Here is a 16,748-nt window from a genome sequence, read left to right on the forward strand (position 1 = left end):
TCCAACTAGATTGGCCCGCAGGGCTACAAAGAACCACACACCGCGAAGTATAGTTATCCAACAAGCTGAAACTATAAATTAACTCCCGATAGAGGGTAGGGCATGAAGAATGAGGGAAATTAAAACTACAAACCGCGAAAGACCGTAAACAACCGCCGCTTAATAGGGAAATCCAACTAGATTGCCCCGCAGGGCTACAAAGAACTATCAACCGCGAAATTTGGATATCCAACTAGATAGCCCCGCAGAGCTACAAAAACTACAATCATGGTTGGCATGAAGAATGAGGGAAATTAAAACCACAAACCGCGAAAGACCGCCAACAACCGCCGCTTAATAGGAAATCCAACTAGATTGCCCGCAGGGCTACAAAGAACTATCAACCGCGAAATTTGGATATCCAACTAGATTGGCCCGCAGGGCTACAAAACTACAATCATTAAAACATAATTATCTTGCTAAGTCGTGGCACTTAGACGCTTCCGTAGTATAAGCCTTGCTACATATACACGCATTTCTCAGCTTTAATTTGAAATAGATCGCACTGACTCGGTGTCTCGCTGGCATCTTCAACATTGGGTATGTGTTGTTCATATTTACATTTTCTTAGTTGCCTTGAATAAAGTATATTAAAATGTATATGTATCCCTATTCACGCGGTAGCTGTGACCAGCAAGTTTTAAAAATAAATGGCTAACAAAGTTTTATTAAATTATTTACTGTCATAAATCAAGGATAACATATAATTTCAGACATCTATGTTTCGTTTTATTCGTTTTATGGAGTACTTCGTAACCCGATGACTTTCCAAACCTAGAGCTTCTTGGCTACATTCATAAAAAGAAATAAAATCCACCAAAAAAACGTTGACTACGTAAAGAAAGCAGCAAGTTTAAAAAGCCCCCACCTCGGCTCACTTTTTGAAACTTGGTCCCATTTTGAATATCAACAGCAAATCGGTGTTTTTAACGTTTAAACAATAGCATCATTGCCATTAACATGCCTACTTGTTATTCGTTTAATTCACTCATTGATCATGAACTTAATAATTATTATAAAACAAAAACATATATAGGATATTGGCCAAGAACAACATAATAACCTTTCTGATCGTTCCAGAATGCTAACAACTTAATATCGCATCGGCACATTAAAGATACATAACACTTCTGGAAATGTTTTAAGTTGATAATTATGACAAAGTTTAAATCAGTATCTTTTACAAATGGGACCAAGTTTCAAAAAGTGAGCCGATGTGGAGGCTTTTTAAACTTGCTGCTTTCTTTACGTAGTCAACGTTTTTTTGGTGGATATGACTCTACTTGTCTGTTTGTTTTTCATTTAATACAAATTAATTTTGACGAATTGAACTGGTACGACTCTTAGGACTCGTGATAAACGACGGTTAATTTTGTGATAATAAAATAACAACGCTGGGTCATTCACGACGTCATTTGTAATTCATGTCAAAACCTGGGGAGGACCACACACATCCGTGTATACGTGCGCAATCGATACTCAATGATCCAGACAATACCGTTTGAATATACCGCCCTTATGTATGCACCAGGAGGGTGAAAGTGCATATAGGAACAATGCCAAAAACTACGTCACGCCGGTCACGCTATTGTTCGAGTTAAACTACATCATTCGCCATTTTGTAAATATTAACGCATGATCGTTGCTTTGAAGTTTCCACCGGATAGTCTGTGGATAGCGCAAGAGCATGCTTTGACCATGCGCAAAAAAATTAATATCATGAAGATGTTTAAGATTGATTCTTAGATGTTTCAAAAATTACCGTCATATTGCATAGATTCATCAAAGAATGGTTTGAAGTACTAACCTTATTTAGTAATTTTAAAAAATCGGGAGAATTTTACAAAATCAATGTTTTACCTGTCGGTATTACAACTCGTGAAACACATTAGTGATGTGCCTGGGTGACCTAATCTACTAACCTTTAACGTTTCCTCTATGAACTCTAACCCTCCTGCAATATGGCGCCTATTGTCTAGAGTTAAACTACATCATTCGGTGTGTTACGTAATAGCTACGATGCCTATCCCTTTATATCCCTGTATGCACCTGCTTGACACATCTTGTCACTTGCGGGAAGATATACTATAGGCCTACCCTAATAGCTTACAATAGATACCCCACCGTTAATAGCTCTCTTCATTACCTCGCTGTGCCAGAATATACGCGCAGTGTACGTACTTTTGAACCATATTTTGTTCAAAAATGATAGGAAGGGACTGTTTTCAGCTAAAATGTTGGCTATCAGCAGATGCTCAATGATACCGGGAAGTGTTGGAGAAAGGTAAGCGTACTCTTTATTTATTCAAAATATCACATATCAATTAATTTAAATTGGAAATCCAAAAAGGAAATGTCAGGTCAAAATTCTCACCTTGAAATAAAATCAAACCAAATTTAGGCTCCGCAAACAACGTCCAATTATTCCCATTAGTGTTTGCTACACGTGCATATAATAAATTATGATTTGGGGCTAATTTGAGAAGAGTTAATGCCTCGAGTTTCAAAATACAACGAGTGATGTTTTTTGATCAAAAACATCGACAATTCAAGACTCTGTAAAAATAAATCAAGAATTATCTGGGATAATTGCAACTAAGTATAATGAAAGTTATGATCTAAGCTACCAGATGCATCATTAATTTCCTGACTATGATATTTAGTTGTGGGAAAGATTACTTTAATGTTTTGGCAGGATTATTTCCCACCAAAAATTGCAACCAAAAAGAGTATCTAGCCTTAATTATACACATAAATCAAACAATGTTTGATACCATTACACATGGTGATTTTGAGTGTGCTCTTGTGAATAGTTTAAAATTAAGAATGGATTAAAATTGCTGATATTTATATTGTGTGTCTCACTGAGTATGCTGACATAGATAACAATGAAAGCAATATATAATTTAAGTCGTATCGGTAGAACTTTTATGGGGCATGATGGGACTGTATGTTATATTAAAGAATGCATTAACTTCAAATGATAGTGATATTGAAGCACTTTGGTTTGACTCAATTTACCTTACACTAAACCAATCACTCTTCAACTTCAACTTTATTTTCCACAATAAAAAAAACCCAAATACTTATTTGATACATTATTACAAACAAACAAAATAAACGAAACGATTATGGAGGGAATGGTCGAAAGACCAATAAGGCCAGCATTGATCACCCCTTTTATAAGAAAACCAAAATGAGAGACTATCACACAAGACACATAAAACTCCAAGAATTAATTGTAAGATGACAAAAGATGCAACTTGTATTTTTTCGAATGTCGAATGTTTTCAATGATTTAGCTTCTTTAACATTTTCTTTTAGGGAGTACCACAGGATTTGGGCATGTGGTTCTGACTGGTTGATCAGTAAACATGGTAAAAACCTTTTTATCTGATATTAAGTGTTGCTGTTTCTTGTGTGATAGCTATGGACATCTGAGCGTTTTGTAAAAAAGTTTGGTAACCGATGAAGACAATATTTGTGCATAAATACACCTAATTCTAATTTGGAATGACTCCCATAGGATATGGTTCTCACAGCCCATTTTTGAAGCTTGTGTATTTTGTCAAGATTATGTTTACACGTGTTCCCACAAATGAGAACCCCGTAATTAATACAAGGCAGGGCAAGAGCACAGTATAGTACAGTATGCAAAAACCCGTTAAGGCATGTATTTCAGTTTGTTGATTATACCAATATTCCTCGAAATTGTTTTTGATATTCCATCAATATAACATTTCCATGTAAGATTTTCATCCATAACTCCTAAAAATTCGGCCTTAGTTACTTTTTGTAATTTAAATGTCTAATATAATATCTATATTTTTGTGAGGGTACCCATAATTATATATATTATTAGTCTTACTAGCATTAAAAGAGAGTTTGTTTGACTTAAACCAGTTGCTTACATCTGATAGTTCCTTGTTAATCAACGATATATTATTTACAATGTCATCGCTTGAGTACAAAATTGTCGTATCATCGGCAAATAGTGTGAAGTCTAACAAACTCGACGCATTAGTTATATCATTGATATACAGAATAAAAATAGAGGGCCTAGTATTGACCCTTGTGGAACACAACATATTATACTTTAAAATTCAGATTTGCTGTTATTATAATTTACATACTGTTTTCTATCGCTTAGATAATTCATGAACCAGTCCCAGACTATTGGAACTGATGGATCGATAGCCTGGTGCTTAAGCTAAATACAGTGATAAACTAGATCTCCGGTTTTCCAATGTTTCAGTGTATGGTGAAGTCATTATTGTAGGTGACTTCAATATTGATATCTCACAATCAAGTGAATGTAACAAAATAACCAAGCAATTGATTAAATAGTATATTAGAATAACTGGCAAAATTATTGATCTAGCATTTGTCCCGCAATCTGATAAAATAAATTTTCCTGGTGTACATAGTGTTGGCATCAGTGATCATAATCTTATTTATTTAGTACGAAAACAAACAAAAATAAACATGCTCCAAAAATAATTAAAGGTAGGTCTGTCAGGAACTTTATGAAAACAAATTTATTTCTGATATCAAAATATTAACCGAAATGTTTTTGAAAATTATGACAATGTTGACGATACGTGGGATGGTTGGAAGCCTCTTATTGATCAAGTTTGTAATAATGCAACAATTCAAGACAAAAAGTTAAAAGCCTGAGTTATAATATATGCCTGATTGGACAACTGATAATTTCATAAAATTAAGTAAGGACAGAGATTTTTACTTTAAAAAAGCTCACAAAACCCATGACCCTAGTGATTGGACAATTGCAAAAGCACTTCATAATAGAATGGAATATTCACAACAAATACCTTAAAAAGAAATATTGTACTGCCATTAATTATACTATCTATAATCTTGAAAGGTTACGACAAGCAATTGAAACAGTTGTTCAGCGTAAAGTCAATGTAAATGTTACTAACATAAGAATAGGATAAGTTTAAATGCTAGTAATATTTATGAAATCAATTTTAAGAAATATTCAAATCATGCTTGTCTTCTGAGGGTAATTTCACTTTCAGTACAATATTTGTAAATATGTTGCTGATATTTGTAACCTGTCACTTCATTCATCAACCTCTCCATCTGATTGGAAGATAATACCAATCTACAAAGGTGGAGATTATAAACATATATATTTTCATTAAATCATGAAAATAGTAAATGCAAGGTGAGTGCTTTTTTTTTACCAAATGAAAATGAAAATTCTAAATATCGTTATTTTGATCATCTGTATTTGGTAAGGTATTGATGTCTTTTTGGTATCAAATGAAAACTCTTCCTGGATCAAATTTCCTGGCAATACATTTGTAATATGTTACATTATGAAGTACTTTTACCAAGTCAAGTCAAGTCAAGTTACACTTTATTAATCCATTTCTGGAAATTACATGCACATGAGATCATAATGAAATACATTAGAGAACAAGCATAATACAAAAACAGGTATTATAAAAAGCACAATGAAATTCAAAGGCACTCCCTATAAATGGTATGAAAACATAAATTAACGACGGTACTTGGAGTTATGATACAAAATAGCTTGAGGGACAAATGAGTTCAGGTATATGTCTGTATTTGCACGCGGCAGTTGCATACGACCAGTTTTTGAGTTATGGTGATATGACAAGCGATGGTGGAGTGGATGTTGGGGATCCTCCATCACATCGTTTCCATATATGCGAAAAAAATCCGGATAAAAGAGCTTTTCCGACAGTGTAACCTCCAAAACACATAAAAAATGTAAAGAGCCCAATACGTAACAAAAAATTAGACCCACTCGAATTTGTTTCTTTGTTCGATAAATATTAACTGGAGGTCAGGTCATGTCCATATATCATTGCGAAAAATCCGGATAAAAGAGCTTTACCGACCGTGTAACGCATAAAGAATGTATAGAGCCCACTACGTAACAAAAAATTAGACCCACTCGAATTTTTTTCTTTCTTCGATAAATATTAAATGGATGTCAGGTCATGTCCATATATGCGAAAAAATCCGGATAAAAGAGCTTTACTGACAGTGTAACCTCCAAAACACATAAAAAAATGTATAGAGCCCAATACGTAACAAAAAATTAGACCCACTCGAATTTTTTCTTTCTTCGATAAATATTAACCGGAGGTCAAGTCATGTCCATATAGCCGTAAAAATCCGGATTAAAGAGCTTTTCCGACAGTGTAACCTCCAAAACGCATAAAAAATGTAAAGAGCCCAATACGTAACAAAAAATTAGACCCACACGAATTTTTTTATTTCTTCGATAAATATTAACTGGAGGTCAGCTCATGTCCATATATGCGAAAAAATCCGGATAAAAGAGCTTTACCGACAGTATAACCTCCAAAACACATAAAAATGTATAGAGCCCAATACGTAACAAAAAAAATCCAGCCGAAAAACACTGACAAATATTTTGTTCTAAAAATACTCAAAATGACTCTAGAAAGAGTCACAAATGACTCAAAATGAGTTACTGGGTCAATATAAAGTAATTCTATAACAAAAACATGCACCTAATAACCATAATCAGCTTTGTTCTAGAATTATTCAAAATGACTCAAAATGAGTTACCGGGTCAATATAAAGTAAGTTTATAGCAAACAAAAAATGCACCACATTAACCAGAGACCAATACGTAACAAAAAAATTCTAAGTCTAGAGAAAAAACACTGTAAAAATAATTTTCTAGAACGACTCAAAATGACTCAAAAGGATTTACTGAGTCAATATAAAGTAATTCTATAACAAAAACATGCACCTAAAACCCATAATTTGCTTTAAAAATAACCAGAGCCCAATACGTAACAAAAAAAATTCTAAGTCTAGAGAAAAAAACACTGTCAAATTTTTTTTTCTAGAAAGACTCAAAATTACTCAAAAGGATTTACTGAGTCAATATAAAGTAATTCTATAACAAAAACATGCACCTAAAACCCATAATTTGCTTTAAAAATAACCAGAGCCCAATACGTAACAAAAAATTCTAAGTCTAGAGAATTTTTTTTTCTAGAAAGACTCAAAATGACTCAAAAGGATTTACTGAGTCAATATAAAGTAATTCTATAACAAAAACATGCATTTAATCATGATAATGTCCTTTTAAAATAACCAGAGGCCAATACGTAACAAATAAATTCCAATTCTAGAGATAAAACACTGTCAAATATTTTGTTCTAGAAAGACTCAAAATGAGTTACTTGGTCAATATAAAGTACTTCTATAAAAACACATGCACATAATATCCATAATTTGCTTGAAAAACAACCGGAGCCCAATACGTAAAAAAAAAATGTATAGAGCCCAATACGTAACAAAAACCACTACAGAGGGAGGGAGTATGAATAAAGTAATTTTAATCAAATTTTAGTTTTGTTACGTATTGGGCGGGATGAATTATTTTTTGCCACTTTTGTTCTAGGTAGAAGAGGTTGAGCCCATTACGTAACAAATTGATACGTACTGGGATTTTGTTACGTACTGGGCTCTTACAAACGTTGGGCTACGATCTGTTTTAACACCATGACATCTTAGACAATTAAAATGTGTATAAGCAGATAGTTGTAGAACCCGGTAACGCAGTGTCCCTTTGGTACTCCCCCATTATGGGTAGGGCACAGTAATGCTTTGTACTACCAGCTTCTTGACTTGTAATGAGTACCGCGGATTACCTGCGAGGCTCACTTGGTCGGGTAGGGATTGTTGAGCGTTTTTGGGTCGGGAGACATAGGTAGATTGATTCCCTCGTCCAATGTTTTAATCAAGTGTGCTTTATTATTAAATGAAGTAGGCCTCCTTTAAAGAGGCACAATACAAACTTTTGCATTATTCCATAGAAGTGGTCTTAGGTGTCCTTTACTATATATATATTTTAATATAATATGTATAAACTTGCGTAATATATTCAGTCTTTTGACACTGTAAACGGGGTGGCACACAAAATTAATACTTATATTAAATGACTGCTTCTTATCCAGTGGACTTCGGGTATATATATAAATGCGCTTTTATAAATGCGCACGTGACATCTACAAGTCGCCATACCGTGTTCAACGATGTAAGGTACCCGGATGTGCACAAATTCCACACGCAAAAGTATAGGCGAAAATGACAGGTTACAAGGAAAAATTGGTTTTGCAAAATAGTGGCATTGATTGCAAAGGGCAAAATAATTTGACCCGTAACATAAACTCTTTATTTGGATTTTCCATTACGGAAAAGAAAAAAATTATGACGGAAAAGCTAGATATAGGTGATTTAAAAAGTTATATTTCATTATTTCCGTGCTAAATGAGCGTGGCAATTGGCCATATTGATGACGAAATGTGATTCTTACTGGCATTAAGGTCAGAACTGGGTAGCTGCCGATGATGTTATTTGATAATGTTTGCACGTAGGGAACTTAGGGGCTGTCATTTTTTCTTCGGAAGGACGGGGTCATGGATTTATTTATTTGGGAGTCAAGATAAGTATCCCCGTAGTGCCGCCAATGAACTTATGACCCTAATTTTAACTCTAATTACGTAAATTGAGGAAACTATAACTTTAGCCCTTTTCGGTATAATGACCCTCTCAAACTAATAGGCTAGATGTCCCCGCCCGACCTCCTCAACTCTAACTTACTCATTCGCTCGCAAATGGACAAAAAAACAAATTCAAAATGTGTTTTTAAGCACATTTTTGTGTCCCCCATGCTAAATCGGTAATCTGTACACCCTTTGTCACCCTTTGACGTACAATTTAGAGTATAAACCAAGCCAGTTAAAGGCCCATTCAGTGATTTGCTCATCCGGACGATCGTAAAAATCATCAAAATTCAGATTTTGGTACCTTTGTAATTGGCATAGATGTGCTAACATAGCCTGCTAGTGGTTCGGTCGAAAGCTGTGTATTTTAAACAAAATAAAGCATTTACATGAATCTGGACTTTTGATACTGACAGTACAAAAAGTCCGACTCGAGATCGAAAGAAGCTCACTCTCCACCATACCAACACGCGTTGCGTATTGTTTCTACTACTTATTACATCAGTAGCTACTATTTTAAACAAAATACACAATTTTAACTGTTTTTCATATTTGAATTGACCGTTAGTTTGCCTCGGTGACGTTTAATTGCTTATTTTGTTTTCTACTACAAAAATTAAGCGTCTGTTTTAAATCAATTTAGACTCTACTTCCCCGTGTTAGAAACACTGGACTAGGAAGTTTTCCAGTCGATTGGTGGCGCACTGTACGAAAATCTCGATTTTCTCGAGTCGATCTGAGTTGAAGTAGAAAACCTTTCTAAAACTTCTGTTTTTGACTAATTTGTCGATGTATTCAGGGAAAAGTGGTTTAATGAAATTCTGTAGACTTATTCTTTATTTCTAAGCAACTCTGACAAATTTCCATTTTTTTTAATGTTCCTGTGAAATCACTGAAAGGGCCTTTAAGCGAGTGCCATGGTGCCGTGTTTAATTACCGCTCTACCATTGCTTAAGCACATGATCAGAAGAATCGGGAATCACCGTCAAAAAACTTGGCGCTTGGTGGCAAGTAATTTTCGCAGTCTCCTACGTCGAAGTTCACTTGTAGCAGAGAAGAGTGAACCATGTGTACTATTTATGATGTCTTTAAAGGTCACGACGTTCGCATCAACTTCCGGTTACAAATTTCAACTGATTGCATGCGAGCTGATATGCGAGCCACTGTGATGCGAGCTGATCTTTTGATTATAATTCATTAAAAAGTAAACAAAGGCACGCCAGAATGGTGCAGAATTGTTCTGCTCCATTAGAGACTAAACGACAAGGAACATCAAGTCCACAAATTAAGTTTTCAGCGGTAAGTTTAAGCTTTAACTGGGCCAGTCCGCGGCACGGTCACTAGCGCCAGTAGCGGCAGTCAACTCTGAACCGAGTCTGTATGCTCTGTACTATGCCGAACTGCCGACTATTTACTGCATGCACTGCACAGTGCCTTACTCGAGAACTCCAGCTTTGAATCTGCACATGACACAATCATGACAATAAAGTCTTATTCAGATTTCATTTGACAGCTTAACCATCGCGTATACGCTCTCGACGTCACGCGTGTGCATTGGACCTTGTGCAAATAATACGCGATGGACGGCTAGCATGTACGCTTAATCTGAATAAGACTTTAGTTATGCATTCGATGCTATAGATAGTCTGTATATCTACCTTGGGTCACCGCAAAAGGTTTGAAGTCATGGAAGTTCAGCGTGAGCGTGCTTTCGTTGGCTTAGTACAACAAGTCATACCTAGAATATTTTCTCAATTTGAATTTGATCCTTTCTAGGTATGACTGATTGTACGCTGTAAAATTTGCGCCAATTCCCAATGCCATGATATATGCGCCACGCTTTTGTAGGCTCTGATTGCCGATTCATCGTGGATTACATCTATAGACAAGTACAACTGGTAACCAGCCAAAAGCCAGTAGGGCCTACTGTGCAGTGGCGGTTTGCTATTCAATTGCGTGGTGCATTGGGTGACATGTATTTTCTACATCATTTGCCTATAATGATCCACCCAAAAATAAAAATCATCATATATATCCCTGTACTAGCGTTTTTCTTGCATGTATATTTCATGCGGCACATTGATTGCGCGCGTAAAAGTATAATGTACACGCACTGCAAGTAACGCTGTAAATGAAGAACACACTGAACTTCAAAGCTAGTGCCGGTGACTCGAGGTAGATATATAGAGTATGTTGCTATCGTTTTTCAGTCAGACATCATTGACATTTTTATTCTGATAACCCTAACACCCAAAAATCTTACAAAATCTTACGATGAAAAAATATGCGCATGCATGAATCCCAGGGTCTGCGATGACGCAATCAGCCTAAGTGTCATATGCGCGCGCACGGAATTGCTGGCCGGGCAACAATAACCCGTGTAGCTACCGGACCGTGATCGTGTGGTTGGCATGCGAGGGGTCAAAGGTTCAATCCCGGGGTGCCAAGTCAAAATTCTTCTTCTCCTTGACTTTTTCGGATCTTCTTTGACTTCCGATCCCAAAAAGCAGGGTCCAGTGTTAGGGTTAACTAAGATGTATTTTTCCAGATTAGAGCCTACTATAACCCTAACACCCAAAAATCTTACAAAATCTTACGATGAAAAAATATGCGCATGCATGAATCCCAGGGTCTCGATGGCGACGCAATCAGCCTAAGTGTCATATAAAGCACGGAATTGCTGGCGGGCAGCAATAACCCGTGTAGCTACCGGACCGTGATCGTGTGGTTGGCATGCGAGGGGTCAAAGGTTCAATCCCGGGGTGCCAAGTCAAAATTCTTCTTTCTCCTTGACTTTTTCGGATCTTCTTTGACTTCCGATCCCAAAAAGCAGGGTCCAGTGTTAGGGTTAATGTTGAAATTTGGATTAAAGTTATTTCAATCTGTCAACTGTATTTTTTTTAATTTGCCTAATCATGTATTTTGAACAAGCAACATTTTTGATGCGATCGCCCATCGGCTGTGTTTACTTCTGAACTTCCATTGCTATTCGGTGTCATGCTTCAGCAAATCAGACTAGATTTTAAATGCAAAGGTCTCTAACCTCAAATGTGAAGCTATCGGTGAGCAAATTTGTGGTTAGGCTTATCGAGCAAGGCTCGCATGATATGTCGGCATACGGTACTTATTTTTATTCTCACAAAAGATGTGTTATGAAGTCAGTGCATTGATCGATTATCATAAATGATGATTTACACCGATTGCTTTGCTCAGTAGCATAGTTTCATAGGGGCATGGGGGAGATCGATCTGACCCAATCGATCTGAAAATTAAAAAATTGCCGGAAAATGGCTTGTGCCCCCAATCAGACTCAGTTCCCCCCAATCATGGTCGGTGCCCTCCAATCCGATGACCCACGCTACACCACTGGCTTGGCTTAGATTTAGAAGTACAACAATGTATTATTATTTTCCTCAAGAACGGGCTGTTGTTGACTTGGTAAACTTGTTTGGAACAAAATCACTTACGCCTACTCATTCCCATATTTTCTCGGTCATCTTTTGAACATTGCATTTAGCATGTACTTGCAGTCTAGCTCTGTACATGACTACAGTGATTGTCCACATAGAAGTACAAACCAAATTTGTGGCACCTGGGGTCGATGCTTTGCGTCACACGCACCGCGTGTTTAAAAAAAATGTGACGCATGCGTGCGCCGGCAAGTACAAATCGTGCAACAGTTGGCACGCCAAAGAAGCAGTTAGGCGCATTGCATTGAAGAATATATTCTCATACCTGCAGTTGCAGAGGTTTATTTACTTTGTACTTCTAAGTGGACATGTGGGCGTGGACATCCGGGTGCTTAGCAACAAATTAAGCCCAATTCTCTAGTAACAAGTGAGTCAAAATAAAAATATTCCATGCACGCATTCAGCGTAGGTATCACACACATGATGTGCAGTAGTCGACACAATGTGCAGTAGTTTTTATAATTGATTTGTGCATATCAGTACCGATTTACTGAACTTGAGGTGAACTACATATTAGAGTCTCATATCTAGGCCTTCTGGTGTATCATAGACCCACTATACATATGATTTGATTGTTTATGATTCAAAGCAAATGTTATTTTGAGCTATTTTGAGCCATATTGTATATTGTTTATGCATTTTCATGGGTAGGATTAGGCAAATGTTCACTGAATGGGCATGAAAACTGCCACTGCAGCCCTGATACATGTATATGTTGGGCGGGGGGGGGGGTACTCAGTACAAATGATTGACCATACAGGGACATGCTGCAAACATTGGTAGCATTTTCGCCTTTTGGTATATCATCGGAAACCCTTTTTCTACGCTCATGGATGGGTTCTTTTTCAAAATTCTCTCAATATTTTTTTTTTTATATAAAAATAGCCCAATTTTGCTAATATTTTTGAAATTTCGCCAAAAAATTGAGGAAAAATTTGGCCGAAAATATTTTAAAATATTTAATTATATGTCAACAAAGACAACAATGCAGTGTACTTCCATCATGTATTTAATATTTAATCTCCTAATTTCATGAATACAGGTAACTTAGTATCATCAACGCCAGGGGCAGAATCTTCAAAGTACAATCTTGATCAAGCAACATGATGACAGTTGTATATTGCATCTCAGCTGCACTTTTGAGAATGAACATCTGCAGGGACTTCTCAGAGATTCTGGCTATGCTTTAAAACTATGAATGATGACTTCTGTTCAAAACCACAGAAGCAGAGGAAGAATACAATGTAACAGGTAATTTATTTATTTATGATTTTTTTTGAAGGGGAGCATGCAGGCATAACAGTTGTGTTCACATTGTTCGACGTACACCCAGCAGAACTGGTGTAAGTTTGACCTTTTGTTGATCAGAACTAAGACATTACATATTATCTGTAATTAGAAAGGGCGGCAAAAAAGGTCACATAAAAACAGGAAGTGGTAGCAGATGTTTACGCCGACCAGACGGAATGCTTGGTGGAACTGGTCGGCATAGTGCTCTGTGTAGGCTAGGTGTGGATATGCGGTAGGAGTAGGGAAAATATTGTGGAATTTTCATCAATGTTAGCGTAAGTTTACACCGTGTAACTCAAAATGTGAACACAACTGTATTTGACTGTTTTAGAAAAGGCCTCAATGGGGACTTATTTGCTATGTTACCCCCCCCAAGCGGTACCTCCAACTCCTTAGCATCACCCACTCTATTTAACTGTTTTGAACCACCTTGTTTGTTACAAGTACTGGCAACATGTTGCAAAAAAAGATGCCCATGAATAGTCATTGAAAAAATTGAACAACTTTTTTAAGGGGTATAAAAACTTTGGGTTTTTAGCAGTGAGTCGGTGTGAGTCCAGACCCTATTTTGTGGGCTCCAAACCATGCAATACATTCATATGTATGTCACTGCCCTTTTGTTGTTCCTTATAGGTGTAGCTGAGATAGGTCAGTATTTGAAGTTATGGGAAGCTAGTTGTGAATCAGAAAATGCACTACTTGATGGTCAGGGTTCGCAGGTTTATGCCGCAGTGAGTCGGTGTGAGTCCAGACCCTCTTTTGTGGGCTCCAAACCATGCAATACATTCATATGTATGTCACTGCCATTTTTGTTTTTCTATATTGGTGTAGCTGAGATAGGTCAGTAAGTTATGGGAAGCTAGTTGTGAATCAGAAAATGCACTACTTGATGGTCAGGGTTCACAGGTTTTTGCCGAGGTGGAAAAAAGCATGGTTTTAACCACGGTTTTAACCGCTTATAAAAACGTTTTTGCCGCAAAAATGGCAAAAACTAAAAAGTGATTTAAAGTTCAGATTTTTGATCTCAAAATGAATTATTAAATTAAAAATTATTTTTCGAGTGTAACAAGACCAGATTTTGTAATTAAAAATAACATGTTAAGAAATTAAAGGCATGCATTTTCATTGCTCACTTAGTGCATCTGGCATATCAAAACTTTTTCATTTTAAGGACTTGATGAGACAAAAAATTTGTTGAATGATTCATTAAAAGTTGTATGTTTACTGTTTATGACCTTTCTGTGTACTTGTTAATATTTGAGTGATTATACATAAGTTTTTGCCATTTTTGCCGGTTTAAACCAGGCATGCCAGTTATTGCCACTTTGTCGGCAAAAACCGAACCCTGTTGATAGTCAACTTGTTTGTGCATTGTATGTTTTAACTGAAAATTTGAAAAAAAAATTCAATACATTCTGCACATTGATTATAATTTTCTCTCTTGATCTCTTTCTCTCTCACTGTTTTTCAGAGCTCATAGATCTACCCGGATATCCATGTTCTGATTGAACACCTGAATGGTCAGCTCAAGAGAAGTTCCCCTGCTATGATGGTACTGGAGAAGTCCTGTGATACATTGTTGTTTGTTGCATTTTTTTCAACATCAGCCAGGATGACTTAAAATGCAGAGCCTATTGATCATGTTGACCATCAATGATTTGGAAGGAAGCTTCAGATGCTGATGAAGTAGACCTGTCCAGTCCTGATGTCACGGACCTCCCTAGCACTAACCAATTGCCCTACCCCGCTCCAGGAACTGAGCCAGTGTTATTAGGAAAACAGTGGAAACTTGTTAACACAAAATCTGTCAACCTAAAATTTGTGATTGAACACAAGTAACACTGGAATTTCATAGACTTTTGATGTTTTTGTGTGAGCTAGCTTTTGTGGGATGGATGCATGTGAAATGGATCCTGTTGGAATTACTCCCAATTCCAGAAAATGCAGCACTAATCCTAATCCAGTGGCATAGCCAGAATTTTAGTAGGGGCAAAGCCCAATTTTTGACCACATTTGTCAATTTCATGTCCCATTTAGTCATTTTATTGACACTTTACTCTTTTCCATCCACAAGATATTCCTGAAAAATGTCTGTGGATTTGGCTCACCTCACAGAAATTCTAATATTTATTTCATTATTTTATTTTTATTGCCCCCCCCCCCACACACACACATATGTGGGGCTTATGATATCATCCAGATGGTTGCCTGTCTGCTTGCCTGGTTGTTTGTTTGTTTGGCTGGCTGTCTGGACAGAAGCAAATTCATCAATCCACTGTGCAGCTTCAGCGCAATAACCGATCAACTTCAAACTCTAGTCCAGGTTTCCGGGCACCATTTCGTGCTCAAATTTTTGGACAAAGGTGCCAGTGGGGTTAAAATTAACCATAAGAGTCTCGTCTTTCTGATTAACCCGGCTGGCATTTCTAAAAAGTGACGTGAGCTGAATTATTTGGTTTGAAAGTGCAGTTTTTGTGATTTTTTTTCCTTTTTTACCAAAAATGCCAATTACTAAAACAGAACTTTGAAAGTAAATGTGGCAGGGGTAGCGTTAATCCCCAATCGGGGGGTGAATGACCCCCTAAATTTAAAAAAATATCAATTTTTCACCCTCTATATTGGGAATATGTGCAAGCTCGGGGGTGAACTCTGACCCTCTACTTTTGGACCTTACTCCTACCCCTGACTACACTGCAAAATATTTTTCACCCCCAAGATTTAACTTTCTCCCCATGTATTTGGATTTTCTGCAAGCTCGGGAGTGAAAAACACGGAAAACAACCCCGACTTTCGGCCTTAACGCTACCCCTGAAATATGGTATGAACTTCATATTTGCTGTGGGGAATACATGTCACATGTGTATTCAATATTTGTTAACAAACAATTTTGTCTTTATATCTTCATGCAATATTTTGGGTGAAATGCATTATTTTCATGATTTTGTTCAATTTTGACCAAAAAGTTAATTTTACATGGTAAAAATTAAATTTTAAAAAAGAATTTAAAATATTTGAAATAAAAAGTATACCAATGCAGTGATATGAATGTGCACATCAAAAAAGTCAATCATGAGAGCTTCCTGAAACCAGACGCTTTTTACCAAGGTGACCTCTTGAAAATCAAGATCAACATAAAATGATCGTTTTTTGCAGTTTTGCCACCAAAATCGACTGAAAATGGTGGGAAATGTGGTTGCTATCGTAACTGACCAACCTGTGACTCCTGCAACTATCCTAAAATTGTGGTACTAGTTCATATAAATAATATTAGTTGCAATAAAAACTTGTGTATAGCAAGTAAACAATAAAATGTTTGGAAAAAAATGACCATTTTTAGCTCAAAATTGCATTTTTAAAGCCAAAAACAAGCATTTTATGCTTGCTTACCTTTGATTTTCAAGAG

General features: G+C 36.5%; 1 long non-coding RNA gene across 1 annotated transcript; it reads left to right on the forward strand.

The window, feature by feature from the left end:
* Nucleotides 1–9,692: 9,692 nt before the first annotated feature.
* On the forward strand, nucleotides 9,693–15,100 carry LOC140154933 (uncharacterized). The gene is made up of 3 exons (XR_011859326.1): nucleotides 9,693–9,884; nucleotides 13,098–13,306; nucleotides 14,817–15,100. It is a non-coding gene; the product is annotated as an uncharacterized lncRNA (long non-coding RNA).
* Nucleotides 15,101–16,748: the final 1,648 nt, after the last annotated feature.

Source organism: Amphiura filiformis, chromosome 6 (assembly GCF_039555335.1).
Source record: "Amphiura filiformis chromosome 6, Afil_fr2py, whole genome shotgun sequence".
In the NCBI taxonomy this organism is placed as follows: domain Eukaryota; kingdom Metazoa; phylum Echinodermata; class Ophiuroidea; order Amphilepidida; family Amphiuridae; genus Amphiura; species Amphiura filiformis.